This window comes from Parasteatoda tepidariorum, chromosome 9 (assembly GCF_982258835.1).
Source record: "Parasteatoda tepidariorum strain Cologne lab strain chromosome 9, Ptep-v5.0, whole genome shotgun sequence".
In the NCBI taxonomy this organism is placed as follows: Eukaryota; Metazoa; Arthropoda; class Arachnida; order Araneae; family Theridiidae; genus Parasteatoda; species Parasteatoda tepidariorum.
Window position 1 is genome coordinate 72,143,820 of NC_141763.1, and position 23,246 is coordinate 72,167,065.

The 23,246-nt window shown below is 27.8% G+C and overlaps 1 long non-coding RNA gene across 15 annotated transcripts in view; it reads left to right on the top strand.

Annotated features, from left to right (window-relative positions):
- LOC107447133 (uncharacterized) overlaps window positions 1-23,246 on the top strand; it is a 90,093-nt gene that overhangs the window by 39,953 nt on the left and 26,894 nt on the right. For 8 of the 15 annotated variants that reach the window (XR_015429326.1, XR_015429325.1, XR_015429328.1 and 5 more), the window contains one exon: window positions 10,253-10,350. The exons of the other annotated variants lie outside the window; for them this stretch is intronic. This is a non-coding gene — a long non-coding RNA (uncharacterized LOC107447133). The remainder of the gene's footprint in view (window positions 1-10,252; window positions 10,351-23,246) is intronic. 15 annotated transcript variants of the gene reach the window in all.

Here is a 23,246-nt window from a genome sequence, read left to right on the forward strand (position 1 = left end):
ATACACTTTCCTGACACATGCATATCATTCTATAAGGAAGAAAAAAAATATTAAATTACAGGCTTTTTAACGCGAACCCTTCCTCTTCGTTTTAAAGAAGAGTGGTGTAACAGCGAAAGTGATACCTTTTGTTTTAAAATAGATCTTTCAGATGTTGATATTGTTAAGAGTTTTTCTTGATTTTATAATTTTATTGATTTATTTCAGTGGTTGCTATTAAGACCTTTTGTTTTTATTATTCCTCTATTTATTTTTAATTCGATTAGAAACTATTTATATTACAAGCTTATGTCTTATAGAATTTTTTAAATTTATTTTCTGCTATTATTGGAAAATGTTCTTAAAATTTATGTTTCTTTCTGTATAATAACTTAAAATTTAAATTAATTTCTGTGTATACACTCTCTGTATGTATGATTATTTATTTATCATATTTTTTTACCTAAATAATGTGATAAATAAAACTAATACTATTAATACTCGTCTTGAAATAATCATACTTAATGTGAATAATAATAAGTACAATGAGGATAATAATAAGCATAATGAAAATAATAATGTATAATATGTGTAATGTGAATAATAATGCGCGTAATGAGGGGCATGCTTCTTTTAAAAAATGCTCGTTTATTTTAAGATTTATATTCGTATGTGTATTTAGATATAAATACTATATGTATGAAACTTAAAATAAAGTACCAGTGTTCTAAAAAAGAGAGTGTGGAAATGTGATGAGCAGTGAGGGGGTCACGCTATGCTTATGATTATTGAATTTTTGAGATTTTTTTTGGCAATTTCTTTTTAATTCATTTTCTGGCATTAAAAAATTTCTTTTCATAATATTTATATTAATATCTGCATTACTTATTTATAATTTTATTTTCTCAAATTTAAACTTATTTAAAATTATTTAAAATTTTAATTATTGCTATTCAAATATAAATAATACATTTAAACATTTAATACAGCTAATAACTAACTGTTATGCAATTAATATTTAATTATCAATAAAGTTAATATTAAAACTTAAATTATACCATAATACTTATTAATTATAAATATTTAATAAAAATTAAATTATTGTTCAAATTTTTTTATACAACAGATATCTATGCTCTTAAGGTGGTGTAATTTAAAAAAGTTGTATTTTCTTTTTTTATAATTGTCTGTCTTATTTTTAACATTCAAAACAATAGCACAGGTTTTAAATTTTCTGAAGGGCTAGTCTTGTTTCGAATTTTAAAATAACTGGAATGTCTGCTGAAGTACTTCGAAGATATCTTTGACTGGATGACCGAAATTCCCTATAAAAGGTCATGGTTGCTCCATGGAATAGAGCTCGCTTTCCAGTGAGGCGAACCGGGTTGGAATCCCAGCGATGGCTGGTCGATACGAATTCATCACCCGATCGCATAGAGCTGACTTAAAATATCCTCAGTGGTAAACGGATCAGGGGTTAGAATAACCTTGCGATCAGACTAACCGAGAAAGTTTTTCGTGGTTTTCATTCCCATGTAACACAAATGTTGGGTAGTTCCATTAAAAAGTCCTCTACGAAGACAAATTTCTTCCAATACTTGATCCAGGAGTTCCTTTATCTTCTGGATTGGGTTCAAAATTACAAGAATACGGAGTTGAACATCAGTTGTTGTAAACCCAAAATTGGGTCAGCTGTTCAATGACGGCTATAAAATAAAATATAAGAGGTCATTATTTTATATATAGTATATAAATTGTACTATTCTATTCTTGCACTCTTACATTCAACACGCCTGAAAGTCCAAAAATGACATGTGTAGAATCTAATCTGTTGTACTCGAGATGGAATTCGAAATTAGCTAAGGAAAATTATTACTTCGAATATTATTGATATGCAATACCAGACTGATTATAAATAAATTTAACAACCATCCACCATATGAAGACATTAACTCTAATAAGAAAAAAAAGATGAATAATGTAAAAAAATAACGTTTTACACAATGTGAGCTGAAAGATAAATAATTTGATAAATCGGATATTTTATATTTGCTGCAATGTAAGTGTAATGTTAATCTTTAATACTTTAACATTTACTGCAATGTAAACTTTTATGTTGAATACTTTGCAATATAAATGTGACACTTTGCATTAGCTGTAACATGAGTTTTTTTAAGTTAACTTATGCAACATAAAATTGATGCCTTACATTTACCGTAACGTGAACTTTATGTTGAATACTCTGCAATGTAATTGATCCTTTAAATTAGCTGTAATATTATCTTTATGTTGAAAACTTTGCAATATAAATTTGATGCCTTACATTTGTTGTAATGTTAACATGATGTTGACCACTCTGCATTATAAGTCTTATACTTTACATTAACTGTAAATTGAGTTCTACGTTTAATACTTTACATCTTAAATTTAATATACTTTACTATTCTTGTACTTTTTTTATTTGCACCACAAATATGATAAATTACACTTCCTGTAAGGTGATCTTTATGTTAATAATTTTGCATCATAAATTTGTGACTTAACAGGGTCGAACCCCTGATCGTATAAAGGATTTAAATTATTAATAAAATGCTTTGTATTGTTATTTATAAATTCATATTTGGTTTCACTTGTATATAATGATAAATACAATCGACTGTTGGCGTTGGCTTTATTGCTCATAAATACCAAAATAAAGCTCTAACTTAATAGTGCAAACTATGCGTTTTCTGGAAAAGTAACTAATGAAAGAGAAAATATTTTCCTTGTGTGCGTCGTCTATTTTTTAATAATAAAACGTCTATTTTTATATGGAAACTTAACAATCGTGAATAAGATTATATTTCATGAAAACTATATATGTTAAGAAAGGAATTGTATTTTTCAAAGTGAATATGATCCAAAATAATATGTAAAGAAAATAATACCTTAGATAAATTTTTTATTTCTGTAATTGTGCTATAATGAACTTTTAACTACTAATTTTTGCTTTCAATAGTGTTTCAAAAATTTTTCGAACAATTACACAAATTTCTTCAAAACATTAATTACAATGTTTAGCACTAGATTGCCTAAGGAAGTCATTTTGACTGCTTTTAATTTCAATTAGAAAAGCAATGATGCATATAATGACAGAATTTCTTAGAATTATGTGACTTTTTGAACAACATATAATTTTTTTATTGTTAATATTTACTAATAACTTGTTATATAACTGTAAATAATATAAGAAATGTTAAAAATTAATTTTAAACGAATTTATTGACGCATTCACAATCTAGTCATTTCGACTGCTTTTCGGCAATATAGGTATATACTAATTTTCCGTCTTTCTAGTGTTAAGAAACATTTTAATTATTATAGTATAAATGAGGTACGTTGTTTAAAAAAATCGTTCTAATAGTCGTGCACTAAACTTAAAATAATAAGTTAATTTTTATTGTATAAATATTTATTTAAACTTCTAATTTGCTTTCGAAATTTAGTAATTTTATTTTAGCATAAATTATATTATTCAATAATATTTCAATTGCTTCCATGCATTTATAAAAAAATTTCAAAAATTATTGCAGTTATGACTTATTCGTATAAACAATGAATTGTGAAGTCGCATATATTTGTAAGTTCAGAATGGCAACAGTGGTTGCATTTGTTTGTTTTGTAACATCAAAAATTTGTAAAACGTCGATACGAAATGTACATGAATGTAGCAAGTTACGAGAATGCTTATACTATCAATAAATATTTGTTTTTGCATTCTATAAATGATTTATTAATGTTAAATTATCTATATAAGAAGCCAACAATAGATGAAGTAAATGAAACTCTAATCACAATATAACCGATCAAAAGATCGGTTATTGTATGTTCTATAGTATTGTGTTGTTAAGTGTTGGTAAGTTTAGGGTTAAGAAACAAATAACAAATGGGTACACAAAATAAACAATAACCGTAGTCTAAACATTTGTTTCAATTATATTTCCTGTAATAATTAATAAATTATATACAGATAAATAAAAAAATAGACTCAAGTTGAATAAAGATAACTGTAAGAAATATAATACTTCGTGACATTAATATTTCTTCCTAATAATTACAGTAGAAAGTGAGAAATATTTCTTTTAAATCTAATAACAATTTTAAATATTTTGTCTCAAATGGTTGAAAATTTTTAACTTTTTACTCAACTTTTTATTACACATTTAATACCGGAAGCAATGGTAATATATATATTAATATCCCATTAATATTTTACTATATAATATAAACAAAGAATGTCAGAACTTAAATACAAGCAAAACAAAGTATTAGGATAAGCATGTTTGCAAAAGGGGTACTTCATCGGGGAATACACCGCCCTGCTAATTGGTTTTAGCTGCTTTAGCGCTTTTTTTTATTTTGACTTATTGCTTTTAAATTAAATTTTGTTTTTAATTTTCATTTACATTTTTATTTATATTGTTTAATTAGGACAATTTTGGTTTTAGCTGCTTTTCAACGATTTTCCGTTTTGACTTATTGTTTTTAAATTAAATTTCGTTTTTAATTTTTGTTTGCATTTTTATTTATTTTGTTTAATTAAGACAATTTTGGTTTTAGCTGCTTCACAACGCTTTTTCGTTTTGACTTATTGTTTTTAAATTAAATTTCGTTTTTAATTTTTGCTTACATTTTTTTTTGTATTGTTTAATTAAGAAAATTTTGGTTTTAGCTGCTTTTCAACGATTTTCCGTTTTGACTTATTGTTTTTAAATTAAATTTCGTTTTTAATTTTTGTTTACATTTTTATTTGTATTGTTTAATTAAGACAATTTTGGTTTTAGCTTCTTTTCAACGCTTTTTCGTTTTGACTTATTGTTTCTAAATTAAATTTTGTTTTTAATTTTTGTTTGCATTTTTATTTATGTTATTTAATTAAGACAATTTTGGCATTAGCTGCTTTTTCGCGTTTTTCCATTTTCACTAATTGTTTTTAAATTAAATTTTGTTCTTAATTCAATTTTTATACTTTGGTTGTATTTTTCTAAATATCCGTAGTATATTAATAACCAAATTTGAATGTTATATAATTTATCCAACGTTGACATTTCTAATGTTTGGTTTATGTAACAAATTATTCATTAATATGACTTACACCACTATCTCTGACCAAACTCTCTCTTACACAAAGACGCGCGTTGTCTTGAAGCCCTTTACCGAACCCCTTTAAGGTCAAGCAATGGTTGACCTCAGACTATACGTTCCAGACCACTTTACAACTGAATTGTATGCTCTGTCGTTTCTCCTTCCCGTTCTAACTCCTAATAAAATTGTGTCGGGTGGTTGGTTGTTGGAAGAAAATGATTATAGAACTTTTTTTATTCTTTTGTTGGAATCGTGCTGCTCCTAAAGTTTTTCTAGATGAAAATTTTTTTTTATCTTGTTGTTGTTGTTCGAATATTCCTTATAATTTCGATATTTTGCTTTGATATGGGTTACCATTTGATTATCTTAATTACTTTATGAGACATAGATTCAAAACGGTACCAGGTATAGATGGTACATTCAGTACACTGTTCAAAAAATGTAAAGTTTTTTTTTTTTGAAAAAGGTATTTAAAGTATCCGACTAGCTTCGACAACTTTTTTTAAAAAAATTAATATAATTTTAAAAAACTAGTTATAAGTCTTATTATATGTAAAAACTTATAAAACTAGCAAAAAATTATTATTAATTAATTACGTTTTTTAAATGACTATTTTAAGGTAAAAATAAGGCTTTTTTTGCATATTCACTGTTAAAAAATATTGTATCGACCAAAACAAAGAGTCCTTTGAGGATTTTACTTAGAAGGCTATCAACTATGTTTTTAAGTATTATTTATGTTAAAAGCAAAGCAAAATACTTGAGTGACTGTATAGTGCATGTACTCGAGTACTGCACTAGGGATCAATGTAGTTAAAAAAAAATCCAATTTTTAAAAGTTTTTGCACGAAAGCACATGTATACAAAAACACATGCATAAAAAAAGAAATTCTACTTTTTTCTCTTAGTCTGCAGTTCAAAGCATGTGTGCTATAATCATTAACACTCATGAAAAATTGTAGACAATTATTTTTTAATAAATATGAGATATCGTAAATACACAAGTGGGGGACCTTTGTGCTAAAATACAAACTAAGGTGAGCAACGTTTAAGAGCACAAAAATTATTTATGTAATTATTATTAATTACAATATAAATATAATCATTTTAATAAATATATTTTGTGCTCTTAAACGTTGTTCACCTTAGTTTGTATGAGGTATCCTGTTTAAGTTGGTGTAAAATGTGAAAAAACCTGATTTTGAGATAAACGCATTTAAAGACCTAAAATCACTAGTCCATGTACCGTTATCACCTTGCACAAAAACTGCTATAACTTTGTACATAATTGAAGTACAAACAAAAGTAAAGTATTTTCAGAAAACTATGAGTTTAGGGATTCAAAATTTATAATAAACTCAATTTCAAAAATTTTGTTGAAAGTCATGTTTTTGTCAAGTTAGATACCTTAAGTTGGCATTAAACTCGATTCAACAAATTAAAGCACTGATACATCATAGTAAATTGTAAGAAAATTTGAAATTTTTGAATCAAACTTTTCTTCAAATTTACTCTAACTCTAAATGTGGTGCTAAGTTGAATTAGGTATTATCGAAATTTATTGCACTAGATTGATCACGTATATTGATTACACTAGATAATGGTTTAAATTGAACTAAACTATGGTTCAACAACATACAATAATGAACTAATTTTTCTGAGAGTGTAGATGTTAGCTTTGGGTCATTTTTAGCAGTTAAGGATTTACTGCATGTGCTATTGTAAAGGGCAAATAGTCTTTCGTCATGTGGTTTTCGGTGACTAAATAAGAAAAAGTCGTTAACAGTATGATTGCCACATCGAAAAAAACCATTTCTCGATTACTGTCTGTAAGGATTAAAAAAAAAAAACTTTTTCCAGATCCGGTGTCAGTTTGTCTGACTTAAGTATCGAGCCTACTTTCTGTTTTCTTCATACTAATCTCAAATTATCTGGATCAAATAAATTATGTAAAAAAATACTAGACAATTGCAATGCACACAAATGTTTTAAAAAGTCCCAGAAATGTTGTTTTAACTCCATTAAGCTTAACTAAGTATACGAACACTTTAAATCTGGTACTAGATGGTATTTGTTTTATTTCTCGAAAAAATTTTTTTTACTGGTTTAATGTTTGACTTTAGCGAAATATTTTGTGAAGAATAAAATTTAATTTTCCAAATGAAATAATGAAGAATGAGGTCATTGAAGTTTAAATATTATTTTAAATCTAAAGAAAAGAATATTTTGTTGGGAGCAATACATTTTACAAAAGAATAATTTCCCGCATAATTCAATAAGTAATTCCTCATAGTAAATAAAAGAATTTCCGCTTTCAAATTCATAAAATTTAATCTGATACATGTATTATAATTTTAAGAATATACAGCGTTGCAGTGTTTTTTCTTATATTATTTCACTCCCCTTTGCAGGAACAATCAATAGTACCAAATATTTATTTTCTTCTGCATACAAATGACCTTAAATGTTTCTGGTTCATCGGAGTATAGTGCAATCAACTTAAAGAACTACGACTCAATATTAAGTCATATTAACTTTGCAACAAGTTTGAACATTTCAAATTGCACCAAAATTTTTGCAGTGTACTTTCATGAAGCTATTTATCAAATTTGAAGGATTCAACTAGCTTCAAACTTTTAATAGTGCATTTTTATTAAGTTATTTATCGGACTTGAACGGACAACTAAAAAATTTTAACAATGAATTTCAATTCATTTACCAAATTTAAACTATTCAACTCAATTAAAAAATTTTAATAGTATACTTTGATAATGTTATTTAGCGAATTTGATCAATTAAACACGCTTTACAATTTTTTAATAGTGTATTTTTAGTGTTCAAAATTGTTTGAACAGTTCAAACAAATTTGAATGATTCGATACGCTTTACAATTTTTAACAGCGTATTTTCATTAACTCATTTATTGAATTTGAAAGATTAAACTCATTTTAAAATTTTTAACAGTGTACTTTCATTAACTCCTTTATTGTATTTGGGTGATTCAGCTCACTTTAAAATTCTTAACAGTGTATTTTCATTAAATCATTTATCAAATTTGGACGATTTAACTCACTTTAACAGTGTATTTTCATTAAGTCATTTATAGAATTTGAGCGATTCAAAATTTTTAATATTGTATTTTCATGAAGTCCTTTATCGAATTTTAACGATACAAAATACCCCCAAAGTCTTAAACATTGTACTTTAATAAAGACATTTATAAAAAATAGTTTAATTAAATCCATAATGGTTTAGGATAATTTTGTGTTTTTGCAGTTTAAATATAATTTCATGCATATTGCGTACGCAGTCTAGCTTTATTCTAAAGAGTCTCTCTCTTTCGTGGCGTATTGAATATCTGTATGCAATATCTGGACAACAATTCTTGTTTTCTCTTTTGCTGGGTCGATTACTTGCCAATGTATTTTTTCTTTCTTTTTCAGTTAGAAAAAATTTAAACCTTGTTAAGATCTATTTTGGACAAACAAACATATTCAAAAAGGCAATATGATATTTTCATGTATTAGGTTAATATTTAGAGGGAGCTTTGGAACTTTCAAAGTAGCCCTCTAGAAAAATGCTAAGGATCAGTTTAAGGAAAAATCGTTCTGTTAGGAAAGCATGGAACTATTATTCTATTGCTCCAAACCCTGAAATTATAAAATTAATAAAATGAAACATAAAAAGCCATTTTTTCAGTTACAAATTAGTTATACAATAATATATTATATGTTTTAAAAAATGTTTGAGCAAGGTTTACCGCATTTACATTACTATTAATAGGAAATGACTCAAAATACTTGGGTGGAAATTAATTTCAAACACGTTTCTTAAATTTGTTTACAATCCCTCGTTAATGTGTTAAAACGTCGCTATAAATCCCTGTTCTTAAAACTTCATCATGAGCATGTTTTCTAGAAACTGCTGTTTGTCAAAGAAACTAAAAGAAACGAGAAAAAGAATTCAGGTTATGTCTACAGTTGCATGGAAGGACATATTTTTGTCATCTAGGTTACGTGGTAACTTACTCCTTATGATGAATTACAAGACGGTCGGAGTGAAGGATTTAACCTCTGAGGGGTGGAGGGCAATGAATTCGGGGCAAAAGAAACTTTCTTTTTTAAAATATAGAGATAAAAATTGTGTATTTTTGACTATTCGCCAAGTCATTAAGCTCTTTTTTTAAAAAACTTTTTAAAGTATTTATTGGATCGTAACGAATAACGCACTATATTATGTGAATCAAAAATGTGTTCCTTATGTTAAACTTTTATTTAAAATTTTATTCTATTTATAAAGTCGTTCGAAATGTTGAGAAAACATAGAGAAAAATTGCAAAACAATGAAAAAGGGGAAAAATAAAAAATAGAAATCAGCGAAATACAATATATATATACATATATATATATATATATATATATATATATATATATATATATATATATATATATATATATATATATATATATATATATATATATATATATATATATATATATATATATATATATATATATATATATATATATATATATAGTCGTATACACTTAACCAAAGTTATAAATTTAATTAAAAATTTTACTATTTTATTCTGAAATTTAATAGTTTATTTTTTATTTCAATGTAAAATTTTAATATAAATTTGAATTTTAATTAATATGTGATATTTTAAATTAAAATGAGTTTAAAAATTTTCCTGTAAAAATTTTAATTAACCATGGACACCTATGTTTAATGCAAACTTTTAAGCAAATTTATAAAATTAATTATAAAATTTACTATTTTAGTTTAAAATTTAATATTTTATTATATATTTTTATTCAAATGTAAAGTTTTAAAGTAAATTTGAACTTAGATTAATTTTTAATACAGATTTTATTTTTTAATTAAATTGCGATATTTTAAAGAAAAATGAAAATAAATAGATAAATAACTTGGAAACATGACTATAACTCAATAATGCTTGCAACAATTCTTTTTGATCGCTGTAATTATGTAAATATACAATCATACATTTAGAACTATTGACTGCTAATTTTATGTATTTAATATTGTGTAATTATTTGTAATCATTTCACATTCCCCCCCCTTTTTATTAGATCCAATTATTGTGATTAAAATGATCCTGCATCCAAATTTTTTATTATAGTGTTGGACAGATTCTGTAAACAGAAAAAAAAGGAAGTTTTCAAAGTAGCATCTTTAAGGAAATATTTAAGTAGATGAATGTAAACATTGGCGAATTCGGTAAGTAATAATTTCTTTTGAATTTCGTTTCATAAATTAATGGTTTTTCATTTGATTATTCTGATTATTATTAGGTCATTTTAAGTGAAATGTCATAACCAGTGGTGAGAAAAACTACACTCTTTTCGTAGTGTACTTCAACTACTTTACTACTAACTTAGTTAACTACAACTACACGTTTTTTTTAAATGTTACGAGAAATGTACTTTGGAATTTTAGTAACTACTTCACTACTTTAAGTAGACGAACTTTGTCGGAGATCTCAGTTTACACCTATGTTCTATGTAGTTACCTACAACTACACGTTTTTTTAAATGTAGCGACTACGAACTACTTTGGAATTTTAGTAACTACTTCACTACTTTAAGTAGACGAACTTTGTCAGAGATCTCAGTTTACACCTATGTTCTATGTAGTTACCTACAACTACACGTTTTTTTAAATGTAGCGACTACGAACTACTTTGGAATTTTAGTAACTACTTCACTACTTTAAGTAGACGAACTTTGTCGGAGATCTCAGTTTACACCTATGTTCTATGTAGTTACCTACAACTACACGTTTTTTTAAATGTAGCGACTACGAACTACTTTGGAATTTTAGTAACTACTTCACTACTTTAAGTAGACGAACTTTGTCAGAGATCTCAGTTTACACCTATGTTCTATGTAGTTACCTACAACTACACGTTTTTTTTAAATGTAGCGACTACGAACTACTTTGGAATTTTAGTAACTACTTCACTACTTTAAGTAGACGAACTTTGTCAGAGATCTCAGTTTACACCTATGTTCTATGTAGTTACCTACAACTACACGTTTTTTTTAAATGTAGCGACTACGAACTACTTTGGAATTTTAGTAACTACTTCACTACTTTAAGTAGACGAACTTTGTCAGAGATCTCAGTTTACACCTATGTTCTATGTAGTTACCTACAACTACACGTTTTTTTTAAATGTAGCGACTACGAACTACTTTGGAATTTTAGTAACTACTTCACTACTTTAAGTAGACGAACTTTGTCAGAGATCTCAGTTTACACCTATGTTCTATGTAGTTACCTACAACTACACGTTTTTTTTAAATGTAGCGACTACGAACTACTTTGGAATTTTAGTAACTACTTCACTACTTTAAGTAGACGAACTTTGTCAGAGATCTCAGTTTACACCTATGTTCTATGTAGTTACCTACAACTACACGTTTTTTTAAATGTAGCGACTACGAACTACTTTGGAATTTTAGTAACTACTTCACTACTTTAAGTAGACGAACTTTGTCGGAGATCTCAGTTTACACCTATGTTCTATGTAGTTACCTACAACTACACGTTTTTTTAAATGTAGCGACTACGAACTACTTTGGAATTTTAGTAACTACTTCACTACTTTAAGTAGACGAACTTTGTCAGAGATCTCAGTTTACACCTATGTTCTATGTAGTTACCTACAACTACACGTTTTTTTTAAATGTAGCGACTACGAACTACTTTGGAATTTTAGTAACTACTTCACTACTTTAAGTAGACGAACTTTGTCAGAGATCTCAGTTTACACCTATGTTCTATGTAGTTACCTACAACTACACGTTTTTTTTAAATGTAGCGACTACGAACTACTTTGGAATTTTAGTAACTACTTCACTACTTTAAGTAGACGAACTTTGTCAGAGATCTCAGTTTACACCTATGTTCTATGTAGTTACCTACAACTACACGTTTTTTTTAAATGTAGCGACTACGAACTACTTTGGAATTTTAGTAACTACTTCACTACTTTAAGTAGACGAACTTTGTCAGAGATCTCAGTTTACACCTATGTTCTATGTAGTTACCTACAACTACACGTTTTTTTTAAATGTAGCGACTACGAACTACTTTGGAATTTTAGTAACTACTTCACTACTTTAAGTAGACGAACTTTGTCAGAGATCTCAGTTTACACCTATGTTCTATGTAGTTACCTACAACTACACGTTTTTTTTAAATGTAGCGACTACGAACTACTTTGGAATTTTAGTAACTACTTCACTACTTTAAGTAGACGAACTTTGTCAGAGATCTCAGTTTACACCTATGTTCTATGTAGTTACCTACAACTACACGTTTTTTTAAATGTAGCGACTACGAACTACTTTGGAATTTTAGTAACTACTTCACTAGTTTAAGTAGACGAACTTTGTTGGAGAACTCAATTTACACCTATGTTCAAAATGGTTTTGAATAAAAAATCGGCTTACATTAAATATAAAAGAATAATTGAAAAATATTTATTCATCTGGTTCATTAGCATAGATAATTCTAGTTCATTTCTTTAGGCTAGTTCATTAACATGAGCCAATTATTATGAGCCAATTATTATTATTTAATTATGTCTTTTTGAACAGCCGCTATTCAATTTAAGAAATAAGAAATTATCAAATACTTTCATTTTTTATTTCCACTGAAAAATTAATGCTCTCTTCTTTTTAATTAACATCACGAGTGAGTATTCGCATGTGAAAATGTGACCAAGGTGGTTAGTTTTCTATTTTTTGCAATGGCTAGTTTAAATATTAGTTACACGTGATTTTGAATATACAGTTTCTGTTAGCGCTCAGCTGCAGCCACAGGGTCATTTTCATCCTGCGAAGGTTAGTTCCTATCAAATTCGAAAAATTAGTTTCGTTAGGACAATGTTTCTTTTCTAAACTAACATTAAAAGTAATTGCCTAGCTACAAACTAATGTTTCGCTTTGTATCGCACTAATCACTACACTACTTTTTCACAAAAATAACGCACTACACTACGAACTACGAAAAAAAGTATCGACAACAGTAGTTTCGTTACTTTTCGATACCAGCCACTGGTCATAACAAAGAAAAGTAATATAATTAACCGTTTTAGATGAAAACTTAAACTATTTGAAACTCTAATACACGTTATACCAATTCGCTACAATTTTGTAGGAAGTTTTTGTTTAAAATGTATTATTTCTTTTAAGATGATGCATCATTCTTGAAAAGCTGACTTCAACAATATAATCCATCTTCTTAAGATAGATGAATGGTTTTTTTCTTACAGATATTTTTCAACTGAATCCTAAAAAATATTTATCTTGGATCTAAATTATGAATCTTTGTTTCTAATGCACAACTTATGTTAAAAAAAACTCATTTATACTATTTATATTCAGTTTATTTAAAACTTGAAAGCATTGTATACTTAAAAATGATTCATTCGAGATATTCCATCTAGACATAAAAGGATTGGGATAGTATAAGGATAAGCCACATTTTCAAATTATTAAGGAGGATGGTTTGGGTGAAAACATGTGTACTATTCTATTATCTAAAACTGTGTGTACTGAGATGTTATCTAGTGAAAATTCTAGAACCTAGTGAAGTATCAATAACTAACCCGCATTCATGTTACATGGAGAGAAAACCATGAAAACCTCCTGCTGTTAGCCTTATGGCAAGGGGACTCTAATCCATTACCCTCCTACCGTTGAGAATATTTTTCGTCAGCACTGTGGTCAGTATCGATCAGCCTTGGGTGGGATTCGAACCTGGGTCACTTCATTTGAAGGTGAGTGCTCTATCCCTTGAGCCACCACGAAGGCATATTTCTTCCAATACTTGATCCAGGAGATCCCTTGTCTTCTGGAATAGGTTCAAAATTACAGAGCTACGGAGTTGAACATTGGTAGTCGTAAACCTAAAAACGGATCAGCTGTTCAACGACGGTTATAAAAAAAAGTATCTGGAAACAATACCAAAAAGTAGTTTGATATAAGAATGTCACCTTTGGAAGAATAGGCCTTATTTTTCTATTACCATAAACATATGTTTTTTCCGTAATTTTTTTTATTAAAACTAATCTTGTATATTAATTCATGAGAAAAGATAGTAAAATTTATATTATGAAATTAAGTTACCATTTAGAAAAAAAATTAATCTTAAAAAAGGAAGTGCTTGTAATATAAAATATACATATGGAAATCGGGTAGAAATCGAACAAATAATTGATGCTTAAAAATGATTCATTTCTTGTGCAAAAATTGCACAAATTGTACATTAGGGTGAAATTGAAAACGATGTTACCTGAAAAGGTACAAACATGTTAATGTTTTTTGTTATTTTAAAGATAGCTTTAAACTGTAATATTACCAATTGGGTATTCTCTTAATAAATGGTCTCCTTTTTATATAATTATGACATTACCTAAGAAGAGCTATGAGTATGTAATATTAATTAGATGTTAATATGAAAAATTTGGAATGTATATATATACATAAAAATAAAGTAGAATAATTTTGGAAATTGTTCCTAGTTATTGAACTAAATCTGTTTCAGTTAATTTGAGTGATGTATTGATTATATTTTATTATATTAGATTTTAATTATATTACTAAAATACACATCAGCATTAGCTGAGAAATCATTACTTTACTGAAAACACGTTGACATTAATTTGAAATTGCTCGACAAGCTCGACTTTAGGCAAGGAGACACTAATCAGATCAAATAGATATTCAAAAATGAGTATCTTTTCTGCTGGTATTTTATTAGGTCAAATATTGAGAAATATTTTTCTTTATTATTTTGAGTATTATTCTAATCATATTTCACAACATTTTCATAAAATTTGGTTCTATATTAAACCATATTATAAGTGCTTTGAACCACAGTACTGATCAAATTTTCCAGCAACCATGATTTTCTACAAGATGTTAAACTGAAGTATATTTCTGTTCAAGTTAAAACATCATATCATGTAATTAAATTTTTAAAAGATAATAATATGGGCTAACTTAGCACTATATCAAGGTTTTTATTTAGATGACAATACTCCAAAATTTATAACGTGGTTATAAACATTCATCGTATTTTATGAGTAAAAATCAATAACGTTTCCTTGTAACATTTTCTTATTGTAGTGAATTAAGGTGTTCTTTACCTAATTATCCCTTTCTGTTATGATTTAATGCATTCTCTAAAATAAATCATAAAGTTTTGTGAAGGAAAACTATTATATTTCTCTTGTAAAAATTCCTTATTCTAATGATTTTAAACATTTTCAATGAAAATCATTTGATTAACAATTAATGAATCTTCCTTGAAAGTATCCCTTACCCTAATGATTTGACGCATTCTCTACAAAAAATATCAAATTTTGTGAGTGAGAATTTGAGAATTTCCCTTGTAGAAATTCCTTACCTTACTGACTTAAAGCAATGTCTGCAAAAAACATCAAATTTTGAGAGCAACAATCAATGAATTTCAATTGTAAGCATTCCTTACCGTAATGATTTGACGCATTCTCTACAAAAAAAAACCAACTTTTGTGAGTGATAATCAATGAATCTCCTTTGTAAAAATTCCTTACCTCACGGATTTGAATTTCCCTTGTGAGAATTCCTTATTGTAATGATTTGACGCATTCTCTACAAAAAAAAAGAAGAAAAAATCACATTTTGTGAGTAACAATCAATGAATTTCCCTTGTAAGAATTCCTTACCGTAATGATTTAACACATTCTCTACAAAAAAAAAAGTTCAAATTTTGTGAGTGATAATCAATGAATCTCCTTTGTAAAAATTCCTTACCTTACAGACTTGAACTTCCCTCGTGAGAATTCCTTACCGTAATGATTTGACGCATTCTTTACAAAAAAAAAGAAATCACATTTTGTGAGTAACAATCAATGAATTTCCCTTGTAAGAATTCCTTACCGTAATGATTTAACACATTCTCTGCAAAAAAAAAAAAGTTCAAATTTTGTGAGTGATAATCAATGAATCTCCTTTGTAAAAATTCCTTACCTTACAGACTTGAATTTCCCTCGTGAGAATTCCTTACCGTAATAATTTGACGCATTCTCTACAAAAAAAAAAAAAAAAAAAAAAAAAAAAAAAAAAAAAATCACATTTTGTGAATAACAATCAATGAATTTCCCTTGTAAGAATTCCTTACCGTAATGATTTAACACATTCTCTGCAAAAAAAAAGTTCAAATTTTGTGAGTGATAATCAATGAATCTCCTTTGTAAAAATTCCTTACCTTACGAACTTGAATTTCCCTCGTGAGAATTCCTTACCGTAATGATTTGACGCATTCTCTACAAAAAAAGTTCAAATTTTGTGAGTGACAATCAATGAATCTCCTTTGTAAAAATTCCTTACCGTAATGATTTAACGTATTCTCTACAAAAAAAAATCAAGTTTCGTGAAAGACAATTAATGAATCTCTCTTATAAAATTCCTGACCTTACTGACTTAAAGCATTTTCTGCAAAAAAAAAATCAAATTTCGTGAGAGACAATCAGTGAATTTCTCTTTTAAGAATTCCTTGTCATAATTATTTTACGAATTCTCTAAAAAAATCATCAAATTTTGTGGACATTCAATTAATTATTTAACGCATTCTCTACAAAAATCCATGATCTCATTATAAACATACAGAAGATATACAAATAATCTCCACAAAAAAAGTATAACCGATTAAATGCTCTCAGATGGCGGAAACATCATAAAACATATGGTGCTGAATGCAACTGTAAAATTCGGCGTTCTTTCCCCTGCGGCAGACGTCAACTTAGAAAGATGATGTCACTTGAGTAGAATTCCAAAAAGGAAAATGGCTTGTTATTAAATTATTAAGATCTAATGAGTAGTTCAGAGCCTGGCCTAACTTATAAGTATGGTATCAATTGTGGCTGAGGACGTGTTGTTTGCTCTTTAGTCGTTGGGCAGTGAATTCATCCAAGGTCGTTAAAGACGACGTAAATTCCCGTCATTTGGCATGAGTATCATGTTCAATGATGAGTTGGGATTGAAAATTGTCTTTATGGAGTTGCCAATAATTGTAGCTTCAATTTCAGTTTTTTGTCCATTGAGTTAGTCGTTTTATTAATGGTATATCAGTGTGATTTATATTGAATATAATTATTTTATTTTAAGTTTATAATTTAATGATATTATAGTTTGTCGATGTAAAAGTTAATCTAATTAAAATATAGGCAGGATACTAAGGATAAAATACTGTCTAGTGTAAATTGTTTAATTTAAATTAATGTAAATTGCTATACGTGTGTATATTTGCATGTATTATATAAATGCTGTAAAAAGCATAATCTCAACAGCACGTTGTGGGCCAAGAGGTTCATGGAATTTCATGATCAACGGCATGATTGGGGCAATAAGGTCCACACAGCGCGCAATAGTTCCTTTTTAAGTTTCAGACAACTTCTTATTTTTATTTTATAACCGTCGTTGAACAGCCGACCCAATATTTGGGTTTAAGACTACTAATGTTCAACTCCGTAGCCTTGTAATTTTGAACCGAATACAGAAGACAAGGGAACTCCTGAATCAAGTATTGGCAGAAATTTTGCCTTCGTGGAGGACTTTTTTTGATGGAAATTACCCGCATTTGCGTTTCATGGAGAGGAATACCAAAGGACAAAGGAACTCTAACCCATGATCCGTCTACCACTGAGGATATTTCAAGTTAGCACTGTGGTCGGTGCAAGCCGGATGCGGATTCGTATCGACCAGCCATCACAGGGACTTGAACCCGGTTCACCTCATTGGAAGGCGAAAGCTCTATTTTCTGAGCCATCGCGGTTCTTTCAGACAACTTGTACCTGTTGTCTTATAGCTGATTTTGCTTCAAGTCGCCAATGAGGATCTCAACCCAGTCCTTTAAAATAACAGTGCCTTTAGCCGCATATATAACTTACCTCCCCATTGTACAAAAAAAAAATGCTTTATAAATAATACAAAAAAGTTTTTCCTTTATCAAAAATGAAAAGGAATGTGAATTTCTTTTTTTGGAAGTTCCAAATTTTGAAATTATATAAAACAATTTTGAGCGGTTTTCTTTAAAACACTTAAAATCCATTTCCATTATTTTGAAGCCTGTCGGTAGACGAAACAAAAGAATTTGCAAAATTAAACTTCATAATAAATGTTAAAACAAACTCGCATCTCTGCTCAGTCCAGCGGTTAGAAGAACGCAGTCGTGTTCCATAAAACGAGGTTCGGATCTCGGTAAAAGGGTTTACGGCGTAGAAAGTATGATATAAAGAAACTCATTCGCTTATATAATTTATGCGCTGTATTTTTCTGGCAAAAAAGTAATCGTAGTTTTTTGTTTTTTGTTAAGTATTCGCACACTAATCCATTAGTTGTCTTGCATTGCATTCTATTAGTTAGCATAATAAACAGATAGCAACGCGAGTTTCCCTACGATATAGTCGTTGAAACTATTTGAAATATGTTCATAATATTTATGAAATGTTTTAGGATTGTGAATGAAGTATGTTGACTGTGATTGAGGAGAAGCAAAGATTTTTGAACCTTGATGAGTAAGTAAATACATTTCTGTGGGGCGTTTATTTTTTTTAAATTTTTATTTTATTCAAAAGCATTCTTAATTGTACACTTTCCATTAAATTTAAAGTTTTAGATTGTTTGGGCACTCGTGTAAATTGTTTTTATTTAAACTTAGTTAATAATATAAACTAAACGCCATTCGCAGAATTAATAAATATTTATTTTCGTTGAAAATATAAATTTTGTAACATTCAACTGGACATTTCTGAATCGCTTAAAGAAATGCTACTGATAAATTGCAAACGGTCTCATAAACTTTTTTTTGCATTTGTAACATTAATAATAAACAAAAATATTTTAAGAGTCTGTAAATAATCAATGATATGCCTCTTTATTATTTGTGAATTGGTTTTAAGGAGATAACGTTGAACAAATTATATTGCGGTATATTTATTAGGTATTAAACTAATATATCACAAAGTAAAGGTAACACAGAAATATAGAAGACTATTTTAATAAAAAAAAAAGTTGAGTGAAAACTGTGATTCGAACCTCGGTGTTCAAAGTTTCAGCAAACTTTTAAAACATATTCCAATTGCAACCAAATCGAAATGTTTTAAAATATTTCTTAAAAAGAGCGTTAAAATATATAAATATCATATATATGTTTTCGCAGCTACACTACTGAGAGTAAACAGAAACTATGTTTTTTTTTTAATATTTCAGAAGCATATGAATCTAACCTCTTATGCAGAAGTCGATAATGATTTCGAGAAACTTTCTATTTTTTTTTTTTTTTTTTTGAAAAACAATACTGAGGTAGATGAACTAAGCTAACATGCATATAAATTTTGAACTTTCTTACTAACATGAACCCAACTTTTTAGGTAATTTTAGTTCATACTTGCAAAACTCATCACTTAGCAATGAATCAACGTTCTCTTGTCTACAAGATCAATACGTAATTTCATACAGCAAAAATATCTCTATTTTCTTTTTAGAGAGTAGTTTTTGCCCCAAAAAACACTCAAGAACTACATAAGAACAGTTTAAAATATTTTTATCATCAATTATAGCCCATTGAAATCTAATAAATGGACTTTATTGTGAAAAATTAGAGTCGTGTATACTTGTAAAGCTCATGCTCTGACATAGAATCAACGTTCTCTTGTTTACAAGATCAATACGTGATTTCCTACTGCAAAAATATCTCTATTTTCTTTTTAGAAAGTAGTTTTTAGCTATAAAACACACGAAAAATCACATAAGAACAGTTTGAAATATTTCTATCTTCAATTATATCCCATTGAAATCTAATATATAGACTTAATTATGGAAATTTAGAGTCATCTGTATTTGTTTCTGTAATATTAATGTAACGTTTAATGCTGTGTTGGTTAATGTTTAGAAACGCCTTCCATTTTCTGCTTCAAAACAATGCTGGGGTTGACGAGCTTAAGAAACAACCATCTTAATTCTGTTATTACTTTCACTTGTTGATTTCGAATTTTCTGGTAATTTTCGCTCAGGTCATGACACCAAATAGACATCACTTGTTTACAAAATCGAAACGAAAATTCAAATATGATCTGTTTCTTTCTTGACCAGCACTATTCCATAAAGCACATAAATACATTTTACCATCAATTATCTCACCATTGAAATCCTTTAAATGGTCATGAAACATGGAAAATTAAGAGTCCCCATCATTTGTTTAAGATTGTAATGATATTGCTACGAAATCTTAATGATTCTTTAATGACTTCTTCACCGGAGATGGGTATATCACTTGTTTACCAAAGAATGCATGTGTATATGCATACTTCGTGGCTTTAATTATCGTGAAATTGACAAAATTGTGGAATATGCTCTGCATGTGTAATACCCACGATTTGTTTCTGAAGAGGAATTATCTGTGCATTCATTTTTACAGTATGGTCACGACATCGTATCAGTTAAAGATTATGAACAACGTGATTATATATTTTAATGATAATGATATTGTTATTTTATAGATAAAATCCGATGATTGTTTGCCATTTTAAGATGTCTTATGAAAATTTTTCTAAAGTTTTATTGTTTGTTTGTTTTTTAAATTATGTAAAGTTTTCGGTTGCAGTATTTCTTAGCAAAATATTTTGAGTCAGGGATAAATGATTGTGAAAGTATATGGATAAAAGTGTAAAAGTAGATAAATGTTTTTGTTTTAGGTTTTTTTTTTTATAATGGTTGCTTGTTAAAGAAAAAAAATAACTTGAGTTCATGAAGAAAAAAAATTCTTTTTTGAAAAAAGATTTTTTTATCAAAGAAAGATTTAAAAAAAAAAAGATAATAGCTTTCTCCGGTAAAAAAAATATTAAAATTTTTACTGTTTTATTGTTGTTTTTTTTTTTTTTTTGAAAGTATATAAAACTTTCGGTTGCAGTCAAGAGAAATGTTTGCTTTCTCAAATTAAATTTTTATCATACATTAAATGAAAATGTATGTTATTTTTACATTGTTCTACCTGTTTTATTGGTAATATAATTTGAATGGTTTAAAAATGAAATTTGTAATTTCTAATTAATATGAAACTTACTTAAATCTTTGCTTTACTTGAAACTTGAATAGCTTATTTTTTTATGAGATATTTTCTATTCAATGCTAAATTTAAAAGAAAAATATTTGTGAAAATGACGAAATTTTTCCTTTATTTCATCCATTTACATTTCAAAGCGCTATTATTCTCAATATTCACTGCACTATAACGTCATCATTTATAAGAAATCAAGATTACTATTTTAGAAAACTCTTATCAACTTTTTGCACGTTTGAAATACATTTAATAAATATTAATGAAATTAATACGTAGAATATGATAAAGTGAAAATTAATGGAATATGATTTAAGGAAATATTCAGATATAGTGTCAATTAACAGTAGAGATTCTACAAAATGATTAAAATTTATTTTTACATTATTCCACACGTTTTGTACTAAATTAAAAATGGCTAATAAAAATAATAGCTTCTATTGCATGTAGAATTTGCTGGAATTTTTTATTTATTCAAAACTAACATTTTATCAACTTGAATTTCAAAAAAAATTAAAAAACAAGAAAGATTTAGTTAATTAAATTTAATAATTAACTTAATTATTTGCTTCGATTACTTAATCGTAAAATTTACTTCTACAAGTCATTGTTAAATTTATTTCTACTTTCATTTATAAATTTCAATAAAGTAACTCATGCGATAGACTCAATGGAAAAAATAATTTTTGAAGAATATTTTCTCCCAGCTAGCGTAAAAAGCAAGCAATGTATTTATAAGTGTTGCTTAATTATGCTTTATCATTAATTAATAAGATGAAATTTATATAATTAACTTTCTAGAAACGGGGAATAACCGGCTAGTTTCTTCCCCCTCCCCTCAAATCATTTTCAACGACTTCATTACGCCCAAAATGAAAAATATAATAACAGTGAGGTGAAAGGCTAAATAAGAAGCCTAACGTTAATTACACCTATTTCATTAGTTATTCTTTATGCCTAATATACAAGTTTTAAAAGACACTTTGGCGATAAAACGCCAACTCTGCGATTTTTCTGGCGACTACATGAGTTCTAAAGCCAAACGAACGTACTGGGATATCGGAAGGTTTATTTATTATTTTTTTCTAGTTAAGTTTAATATTTTTATTCTGAAATCTAGGGTGGAGTGCCTTAGATTAGGTCCCGAATACGCTACTTAATCACGTGACCTTAAGATCCACGCCTTTAATGACTGGGGTGTCGTCTTGGTAGAAAAAAAATATGTTTTTTGGCCGTCAGGATCAAAGGCTTCTTTGAAAAAAATCATGCTAGTTTTCGTGCAATCGGCAATATACATCATGCTTATGGAGACATTTTGATAAATGTCATAAGACTTATTTTCTCAAATGATACCCCTTGCAGCAATTTATTATCAAACCTCGTGTTGATGAAACACGATATCACATTATTGATCATTGCAGAAGCGCTGAGAGAATAACTATATGAAATACATCATAACACTGACTAGTAGTTGGTGATAGATATAATGGACGACTCTACTTCAACGCAATAATTTGTGGTGTCAGTTATTGAACACTGATTAGATGGATTGGTTTTATTGAGCCTTGTTTGCATGAAAAGATCGATATTATTTGTTTTCACAGCAAGAAATTATAGAGTTTATGTGCATAATCATTTCTTTAATAAACGTAAGATATACTTTGGAATTGTTTGTCATTTTATGAAAATAAAATTTGTATAATACGGCCACAAATTTAGATTTTAATAATTTAACTGACAAAAAAATGCAGAGAACTTTTTGACAACAAGAAAAATAGCAAGAATCTTGGAATTGCAAATTTAATTTGAGTTCAAAAATATTACAAAACTATTTTTTTTTGTTCTACTAAAGGTTTTTGTGAAATTGATATTTTGGGAAAAAATTCAGTAATAGTGATAATTTTCTTTTTTTTTTTTTTACAATTTTCAAAAAATATTTTTATTTCATTGAATAATTTTTGTAAAATTTACATTTTCTACCGTGTTTAAGGAAAATTGTAATT